This window comes from Parasteatoda tepidariorum, chromosome 3 (genome assembly GCF_043381705.1).
Source record: "Parasteatoda tepidariorum isolate YZ-2023 chromosome 3, CAS_Ptep_4.0, whole genome shotgun sequence".
Classification (NCBI taxonomy): Eukaryota; Metazoa; Arthropoda; class Arachnida; order Araneae; family Theridiidae; genus Parasteatoda; species Parasteatoda tepidariorum.
Window position 1 is genome coordinate 16,869,918 of NC_092206.1, and position 10,319 is coordinate 16,880,236.

Here is a 10,319-nt window from a genome sequence, read left to right on the forward strand (position 1 = left end):
ATTAATATTTTTATTCATTTTGCAAAATATTTGCATTTCGAAAGTGGTGTCACTGAGTCTGCTACGAGAATTTCTCAGAACGTGCTTAGCCACGCTGAATAAGCGCTCCACGGGAGCACTAGAAGGTACTGCAGTATTATATTTCATATATAATTTTTTTACGATTGAATATCGATTGGATTTTTTTTCGAACGCTTACCGAGTTTTAGAAAAAAGTAACGATTTCATTCAACATTTCCGTTACAAATACTTGTACTTTTTCCCTAAAAAAGTAACGAAAGTACAAGTAAAAGTACCAAATTTAAAAAGTAACGAAGTACAAGTAAAAGAACGTACTTTTTACTTGTACCGGCGGTACAAGTAACGAAAGTAAAAGTACTGCCATATATGCCCCTGAGTCATCGACTGACTATTGTCATAAGTAAAAAAGTACTTACTGAATCATTTCCCCCTAATAGTACAACTTTGATTACAAGCTCTTAAAAGTGCAAAATACCTTAAAAGTGCAAAGTACCTTAAGAGTACCAAACTAAAATTAAAAATCTTAGTTTTATAAAAAAGAGTGCAAGCATAAAGAGAGGTGGATATCAAAAAGTACTTATATTTCACTATATATTACATAATCACAACAAGAAAGTCAAGTGTATGATTCTGTACAGTGCATTAAAAAACTAAAATTAACTACTTAGTCTGCAAGTAACTTGGAGTTTATGGACCAAGTAGTTTTTGGAATAAATAGTTTAGAGTAATAAGGGACCGAACTTATCATTTCATTAATAAAAAACTATAAATGCAATCATCTCGCATTAATAGTTTTTGCTTAATGTCATGTTCTTAAATGCAATTAGTTTAAAATAAATTTTATTAATACGTATTCCATCTAAATATACAAATCAATACAAAATAGGCATTATGCTAAGTTCTTCAGCGTGATTGCTGTCAAAATATGCATAAAATATTTGACGATTTTTTTAAAACAAAATTTACAATGGTGATCCCCAATTTGAAGATACTTCTTGAAAAAATTTAATTTTTGAACCTATGCTTATGTGTTTTGATATCCTTTGTCGGCTCATCTCAGTTTATTTTGTTTAACCAGATGCTTCTCTAAAACTTACTTTTCTCTTAAAAGCAAATTTTGAAATTGAGTTTCAATCCCTTTCCATTAAGAACTGTCTCCATTATGGGCGTTGCATTAGGAAATACAATGCCTAAAACAAAGATGAAAACATTTTGAATTCAGACTTTTTGGAATGACTTTTTCCTTGATGTTGGGCGCTATAATTTGTTGTCTAATAGTTAATTTCATAATACTCAGTTCAATTGAGCAAATTGAAAAGAAAAAAAAGAATACTTAAATAACTTTTGATTTATTTTCACAAACTAAAATTCAATCCATATATTTTGGGAGACTGACCTCAAATATGCTAAATTATTTGTGCAGACGATATTTTAAATTAAGAAATTTGACATAAAAATTACTTTTTATGAATACACGTATCTCTTTTTCCCCCGATGGATTTAGATTCTTGACCTTCAAAATATGGGTAATAGCCGTAATCTGGAAACATATATGGCCACAGTAGTTGGGATGCAACTTTGAGTTGCTTTATGTTAATTTCACTTTCTTCGCGTTGAATAGAATCAAAACAGTCGAATTTTTTTAATTTTCATTACTCCATTCATGTGATTCATTCACTCTTACTTTCATTCATTCTTACTTTCATTCATTACTTTCATTCATGTGATAAATTTCGTTCAAATTTTAAAGCTTGTAATTTTAAATTACGTAGTTAAAAATAATGTTTTTTTTATATATTTTTTTATTTATTTTAATTACGTCCTCCAGTTGCTCTTTCGAGCATGGCAAATCTTGCAGTCTAATACGAATAAGAAGCATCTCAGAGAGGGGAGAGCGTCTTGAAATAAGAGGAACTGCGAGCATCTTTGAGGGTGGATGTTGATGCTTCTTTTTTTTTCATACAATAGTAACGGGTACTTTCCAGTGGTTCGCAGCTTGCTCTCCGCCCATGTACGGTGAAAATAGCCTGTTTAAATGTTTTCTACCTGTAAAAAGTTTTTACCCATGAGTTTCATTACATCCTTTAAATAAAATATTTATATTTAAGATAGATGAGAAAGAAATATGCATTTACAATAGGTAGTTTTCGTTAAAGTAAGAAAGGATTTAAAATTATGAAAAAAGAAAAAGGAAGAGAAATTACAGAAAAAATTATCATTATCAATATTACAATGACTAGGCATTCTATAAAATGCCGTATTTTGTACATTCATGGGCCTGCCGAGATGGTCGAGTGGTTAGCGTGCCTGACTGCGAAGCCAATGGCTGCGGGTTCGAATCCCACTCAGGGCATGGATTTTTCTCTTTGTGTGTTGCTCTCGATTGTGTGAATGTGGTCCACCCTATAAACGGGTATTTGTGGCAGCGTGGCGTGGGTAATGTTGCTCGCCTCCGTGACTTAGGTTCACGGGTGCCCACTGGGTAACGTTAAATGAGTAACACTTCCGTCATCTTCCTAGGCCAAAAGCGTAGAATTTCAGTGCCTGCCATTAAGAAAAATACATTAGTGGTAATATTGGTACAGTGATCAAGGAAATTCGTTAAACGATTATTAGTTTCATGTTGATATAATATTCCGACACATTTATTCAGTTATTTCACTTTCTCTTAAAATATATTCTATTTTTAAACAACCAACAACCCACCTCAACATTAATTTTAAGTAAAACATCGACCATTTCCCATTACATGCTTTTTCCCCAACTTATTCAACCGGGTACTTTTGACGAAAATTCGTCACCCGTTATAATTCTAGGTTTTTATTTTTAACCAATAATAGTCCTTTTAAATTTTAAATTTAATTTGCCTAACTCGAACCACAGACATTTGACCTCTTTATGACAAGATTAATTTCAAAATTAGTAGCGATCGCCAAAAATTCTATGTGCAAAAAGATCAATTTCAAGTTTCATAAATGACCCTCTCAAGTAATTTTCTTTGAAATGCATCCCGTTATCATGCCTCATTATAAATAAAGTNGTTATCATATCTTTGCTTGCGATCTCCGAGATCTGTGGACACAGTGACGTCATGAGGAGGGAAATCGTAGCTTCAGCTCTAAGAGCGGAGTGAACTAGCCCTTCTATTCTCTTTAGCCCTGGATTAATATGAGTATGATTGATAGGTTTATAGGCTTGAATGTTGATAGGCTATTATGTAAAATAATTATCAGAGAAAAATTATTATTATTTATAATTATTTTTAAATTATTACTTTTTAGTATTTTTATTTAATTACCATTTATATTATTGTAATATATTATTTTTATATTATTCATGTTTATTTATTTACATTATTCTTCATAATTATTTTTTTAAAATTATTATTATTACATAAAATTATTATTTTTTAACATTAATATTTTCATGCTCGTGATTAATATTGGCATATTGATGGACACAGCTAGTATGGATTTGCTTATCATCGAATGGTGTCTGTAGACTGTACTTACATTATAAAAACAAAAAACAAATATTATTAATATATTACAATAAAAACAAATATTATAAATATTGTAAAAAATTTTATTACAAACTCATTCGGATGGAATGAATTTTAGAAAGGCATTCCCTACAAATAAATGAAAAAAAAAAACGGAGATAAAATACTTTTTTCCAATTGATAGTCTTAATGGTTTTCTTATGTAGCTACAAAAAAGTAAATAACGAAGCAAGGTTCTTCATTATATCAGAACTGAAAGAAGTTTCTCTTTGTGTAGGAAGGGATAAAGATTTTATTATTCATTCTAAAAATACAGATATTTATGAATCAGCTTAAAATTATCAACTTACTAAAACAAATTGTTTAGTTTCCCTCTTTTTTAAATATCGTAAATGCCGCAGCGCAATTTTGAGTGGTCAACTTGACGTTACCAGTGGTTACTTCTTGTTTGCTAAGCAAAAACTAAAAAACTTAGGAGCTTGAGATTAAGGAGTTGTGTAGGAAAATGCACAGGGAGTACGATAGAATAAAAAAAAAATTAACATCGTCCATTAGTTCGATCAAATACTTAACTTGTTGAAAAAAATAGCATGTGGACTAATTTACTTCTCACCGAAATGTAACTACTCAGTTGAAATTTGAAAAAGCCATTTTCATTTATGAAATTTAGCGACTTTTTTCTTCTCTAAAAACTCAATTTTTTTGAAAGTAAATGCAATTTTAAATGCTTTTTTTACGTAATTTTCGCTTTATTTTGCTATAAATAATTAATATTTCTTCATTGCTGTAGAAAATTTTATTTCTTTTAAGATATTTATTTTAAAAGATTGCACCTGATGACGTCAATAGTAACAAAAAAAAGTTTAATAAATTTAAATCATTTTTCATTAACTTTAAGTTCTCTAAGTGTATTAATTGTTTTCGTATCCAGGTAATTGTTTATTTAGTTACGATTAACAAATTAGGAAAATGTTCTTATAAAATTATTACAAATTAATACTTAATTAAAATTTTATGAATAATTTTTTTTTTAAACGGTGATGGAGGGCGAAGATAGCAGAGGACGGAGCCTTCTAATTTCATAAATTAACGTTATATTGAGCTTATAAATTAAGTACAGAATGTAAAGCATTCGTGTTACAGTCCGATGAGGGGTAGGGGGACCATCGAAGTTAAAGCTTTACATTTTTATCCTGACGAACATCATGATTGGGGCAATGATGATCAGTATCGTGCTGATGCCGCCTTTATTTCCCTGACAAACTGGCACCCATATATCAGAAGCTGAGTGGGTTTCAAGCAATCAATGAGGTACGAACCCCAGTTCCTAATAATGGCCACTCAATCCCCAAAAAACTTAGGCATGGTGGATCAGACTATAAATATACTTAAAAGACTTATTGTATGTTGATATATTTATTGGGATCAGTTAGACCACTTCCAGAGTGTACTGATCTATTTTAAGAAATGAATAAAACTTGTGAATATTTGTTCAATTACAGTAATAATAAACTTCATTATTTTCAGCAGCATTTTAATGCCAACCTTTTTTTTTATGTTCGGTTATAATGCGCAACTTAAGCTCAAAATAATTTATATAGATTGGCATTATTATTCTGAACTTATGCAGTTATCATCATGACATGAAAAGACAAGAATTTCTAACATAATAATTTTGAATATTCCTTTTTTTTTTAAATTTTGTTAACGGTAGCACGCATTACACTACAGTTAAGCAAATAACTTAAATATATTAAGTTCAAAAAACAATGAATTTTTAACAGGATCATTTTAACTATTTCGTTTAGCAATGGTTGCAAGCATTACACCACAGTCAAATAAGTAGTTTAATATTTTAGAGGAATAAATGCTAAACATAGTCATTTTAATGTCCGTCTTATTTAAAATTTGTAAGAGCAGAATCTCGCAATCCATTTAATTATTTTGTGATTTAAAAAGTATGTTAAGAATAACTTTTTAAGCACTGTTTCTTTTAAATTTTGCAGCAGGTACTTCAGCTCAGTCAAATCATTAATTAGTTTAGGATTTGAAAGGAATAAATGTTAAACATAATCATTTTAATACCCATCTTTTTTAAAATTTGTAAAAACAGAATCTTCCAATCCATTTAATTATTTTATGATTTAAAATAAAAGTTTAGAGTAAGTATTTAATCATTAATTTCTTTTAAATTTTGCAGCACGTATTACAGCGCAGTGAAATCAATAATTTAATTAGCTTAAGATTTGAAAGGAATAAATGTTAAACACAATCATTTTAAGTATTCGTCTCTTATAAAATTTGCAAACTCAGAATCTCGCAATCCATTTAATTACTTTATGATGCAATTGAATGAAAATATTTAAAGATTTAGAATAGAATAATGTAGCTGTAGGAGAAGCTCTGCTAATTAAATTTCAAACTTTACTATAAAAATCTATAACCATCATTATATAAATGAGAAGACAACGTATATCACGTGATTTAGTATCAGTGACAATATTTTTCGAATGATGATCTACTTTCCCGGTTTCTTTAGTTGTTGTTATTGCGTATGCCTGTTAAAGCAGAGGGGTGCGATTGCTCTTGTTTTCCAGTGGCGCCATTTACGGCCAAGAATTCGACTTCTGCCACACCCATACGTCACGCCCGTTTATAGGGCGGATTCATTCATGCATTCATTCATCCATCCACAGATCGCAATTTAGACTTGTATCAGAGAGCGATCAATCTCCAATTCAGTACCCCCATAGTTATTGATTCGTTATTTGAACATGGAGAACTTTGCAACTCGACTCGAACCCACGAACTCTGGACATGGGCCCAGCTCCCTACCGACTATGCTATCCCGGTGTGGTCGGTTTCTTTAGTTAACGTCAGCAAAAAACTAATAAAGTTTTTTAAAAAAATGAGGTCAGTAAAATCTTTTTTATCTCCATTTAAAAGAATTTACTTTTGTTTTTTAATATTAGCCTAAATTAAAGGCTCCAAATTTAAAATTAAACTTGTTAACCATTTTGCAACTTTTAAACAAGTTGCAATGTTTCAGTGCTTAAGGCATTGAACTGTCATTTTCAAGGACTAGGACTCGATTCCCAGAGGCGGTATAAAGCTCACCCATTTTCAGATCGACGAGTACTAGCTTGTCTGGGCGGTAAAAGCGGCCTGTGCGCAATGCCGACCATATTGTAACGAGCATTCCGTTGCTCATGGCATCTGTGGAGCCTCAACCTCTATAACATCCCTGGTTGTAGAAGTGCTTTCTTCTTCTTTTTCTGCTATTAATAAACATAAGTAAATATTAATTATACGCTTAAAATTATACAATACTGTAAAAAAATTATTCGGATATAAATTTTTGCATTATTACTTAATGCCTAATGTATGTAATACTATTACATATTACCACTATAATGTATTTACTTTTCATTATTACTATAAACAATATCTTTGGTAAAAAAAATTTAAAAAGTTTTTATAGTAACTAAAAATTAAATAGAAGATTTAAAAAAAAAGCAAAATTATGTATCAAGCTGCAGCGATAAGCGAAGTAAATTTGTTACGAGATTAAAGCTTTAATTTTAAATGTTATTTTAATAAGTTTTAATAAGGAGATTTCTAAGACAAACAATTATTTTAAAAATATTCTTATAAAAATATTACATTTATTTTATTCATAGATTTTAACAGAATCATTAGAGGAATATTTGCAAGTCATTAGAGAATTGCATGTCATTTGAGGAATTAGAGGAATCATTTGAGGATGTCATTAGAGAAATAATTAGAGGTATGTTTGCAAGAGTATGAACAAACAGAATTGATTTCTTTTTATTACAATGCAAATAATCACGGAAAAAAGTACCGGTATTTTTTTTTTTTTTTTATCGTCAAATCAATTTTAAACGGAACATGCTACGGAACTAAACATCGGATAAAAATCAAATTTTGCAGTAAAAATTACAGCAAAATCACTGAATCACTCCAATTAAATAAATATTACGGTAAAAATTGGAGTATAATATTTCATAATAAAAAAGAAATTTTACGTACAAAGTGTCGGTACTTTATACCGTAATTTTGTCCGGGATTTTTTACAGTATATATATTTTTTTTAAGTGAATAATTTCAACTTTAGAAGAAAAAAAATCTGTTTTGTGTCAAGAAATAAAAATGTATTAAAAAGCAATCGTAGTGGTTTGTGACCGGCAGAGAATTGAAAAAATATTTTTTAAATTTATTGATTATTTTTAAAAAAAAGAATGCTATTTCTTAAAGGATTTAATCAACGTTTACGTAAAATTGTTTTTTAACTGCAATGCAAATACAATAAGGCTGCTTATTTAAAGAAAAGCAGTATTAAAAAATGGTTTTTCAGAGGAAAATAAATATATGAAAGCAAATTTTTGTATTAAGTAAAAAATTAAAAAGGTTTCAATTACGAAAGATTGCAAATATTTCGAAGGTAAAATAGGATCCTTTCATTATTTTTAAAATGTGCAAAAAATGAAGCATTTTTTTTTTTATGAAATTAATATTCTTTAAAAAAATTATAAAGAAAATATATAAAAGCACTTGTTGATTCCCTAAAGGATTAAGGAAAGAAACCTTTAAAAATGGAGCTTTTTTACGAGCATGGAATAGTAATTAGCTCATAGCAAAGAGAGACAGTATTTTTTTTGTATAGTTAAAAGTAGAAAACAAAAAAAAGTTTTTTTTTGTGTGTGGTTTAGCTAGCAGGTTTCTATTCTGTCTTCGTACAAAGAATATCAGCTTCTGTAACCAGAAGAAGGAAAAAACACAAGCTACAATGAAAATTCAATTTCAATTTCTCTAGTAATGCTTGAAATAAAAATTTCAAGCTTATTCCCTGTTGCTCCTTATTTACGCGTAAAGAAAATAATATAATTCCAATCCACAACAAATAATGATTCCTCTTGAATATATTCCTGATATTAAAAAATAATTTTCAAAAAATAATAATGATATAAAGGTTTGTAAAATCACAATTTTCATTCTTTAAATTCATCAATTATATTTTAAATGCAAAAAAAATAATTAACTAAATAAATAAATAAAAATATAATGTTTCATTTTATTCTAAATTTATTAGCCCTTGTTCAGAATTAATCACCAAAAATAGACACTTTGTATGCGTTATTTTTTAAGCATTTTAGTGTAATTTTTCTATATTTGTTTATTACTCTTGGTACAGAAAACAATAGATCACAATAAAGACAAAAAGAATAAAAAGAAAAACGAAGAAAATTTAAAAAATCAATGAGTTCTATTTACTGCGCACAAGCTGCAAGTATATCGAACTCATAGAATAAGTTAAAAACGTAGAGAAAACGTGGAAACAATTAAAGAGTAATGAAGTATTGAAAAGAGAAGAAGAAAAAAATTATTAAAATAAAATAGTTAAAAAATGAAAAGAGAAGAAGAAAAAAATTATTAAAATAAAATAGTTAAAAAAATAATTATTATTTTTAAATTTATTTATTTTTATAATTTTTTTTCTTCGTCTCTTTTCATTAATCTTTATGTTCAGCCGAATCAGAAAAATATTATATTTGGCAAAAATATTCTTTTTAAATTTATTTTACAATTATGTAACATAAATTGAAATATTCCTTTACTTAACATTATTATTACTTTTTTTTCTAAGTGCGTATCTAAATCTAATAAAAGCGTTAAAATTAAGAAATTGTTGCTCATATTCCGTATACATATGTGGCCCCTTATCTCCCCTTAATATTAACCTATAACTTTCAAACTCGGTCAGATATTATATTGTAACACTATACTACCATACCAAAGTATTTAAATAGTATTTCATTTGGTAATTTTTATGTAATGGGTTCAGTTCATATGGTTTTCAAAATTCTTATTACCACACATTTAGTAAAAAGTACAATTCACCGAAGAAATGGATTTTGTGCTATGCTATGAACAACAATTATAAATTTACCAAATTTCACAACATTTACCGAATTTCATCACAGATTATGTAACCTTATTTTATTGTTAATTTGAACAAAATCAGAAAAAAGAGTCGCATATTTAAAATTCGAATTCTTTGGAACTATTTTACCAATTTCGCCAAATTTTGTACTTTTTCCATGTAAAATTACACACTTTAAAATGATGTAAAAAATTATTTGACCTTACAATTCAAAATGTTTTCGACTATTATTTAAGAAAATAATAAATATGTACTAAAATTTACTTTTTGCATAGAATTAATAATTATCTTTGGATAAACGAATTTTATAAGTGCGCGCAAAAATCTTTCGAGAAAAAGTTCTCGAGATATGGCGAAATACGTAAAAAGTCAAATTAACTTCGGGGTCCAAATTTTAGACCGCTCTCCTGACCAAACTATGAGTACCATATTTCCCAGATTGTGGCTACCCCCCCCCCCATATTTTGAGGGTCAGAAATCTAAATCCATCGAAAAAGAAGGTATGTTTATTCAGAGAAAGTATGTTTTTGTGTCTGATTTCGTAACTTGAAATATCGTTTGCACTTATTAATTAGCATATTTTAAATCACCCCTTCGAGCTCTGAAAATTGAGTCCTAGAACGTGAAGATCCAACCATTAGATTAAAAGTTATTCAGGGTGGTCTGTTCTTTATTTTGCGCACTGCATAGTAAAGGGGTATAATCTTTTCTACCTTTTTGACGAAACTGTTTCTGAATAAACATTCCAATATCTTTAATAGGAAGAGGTTTTTACATATTCATCCAAATCTAGTTAAGGATTATGTAATAAGTGTTAGATTTAACGCAACGTGT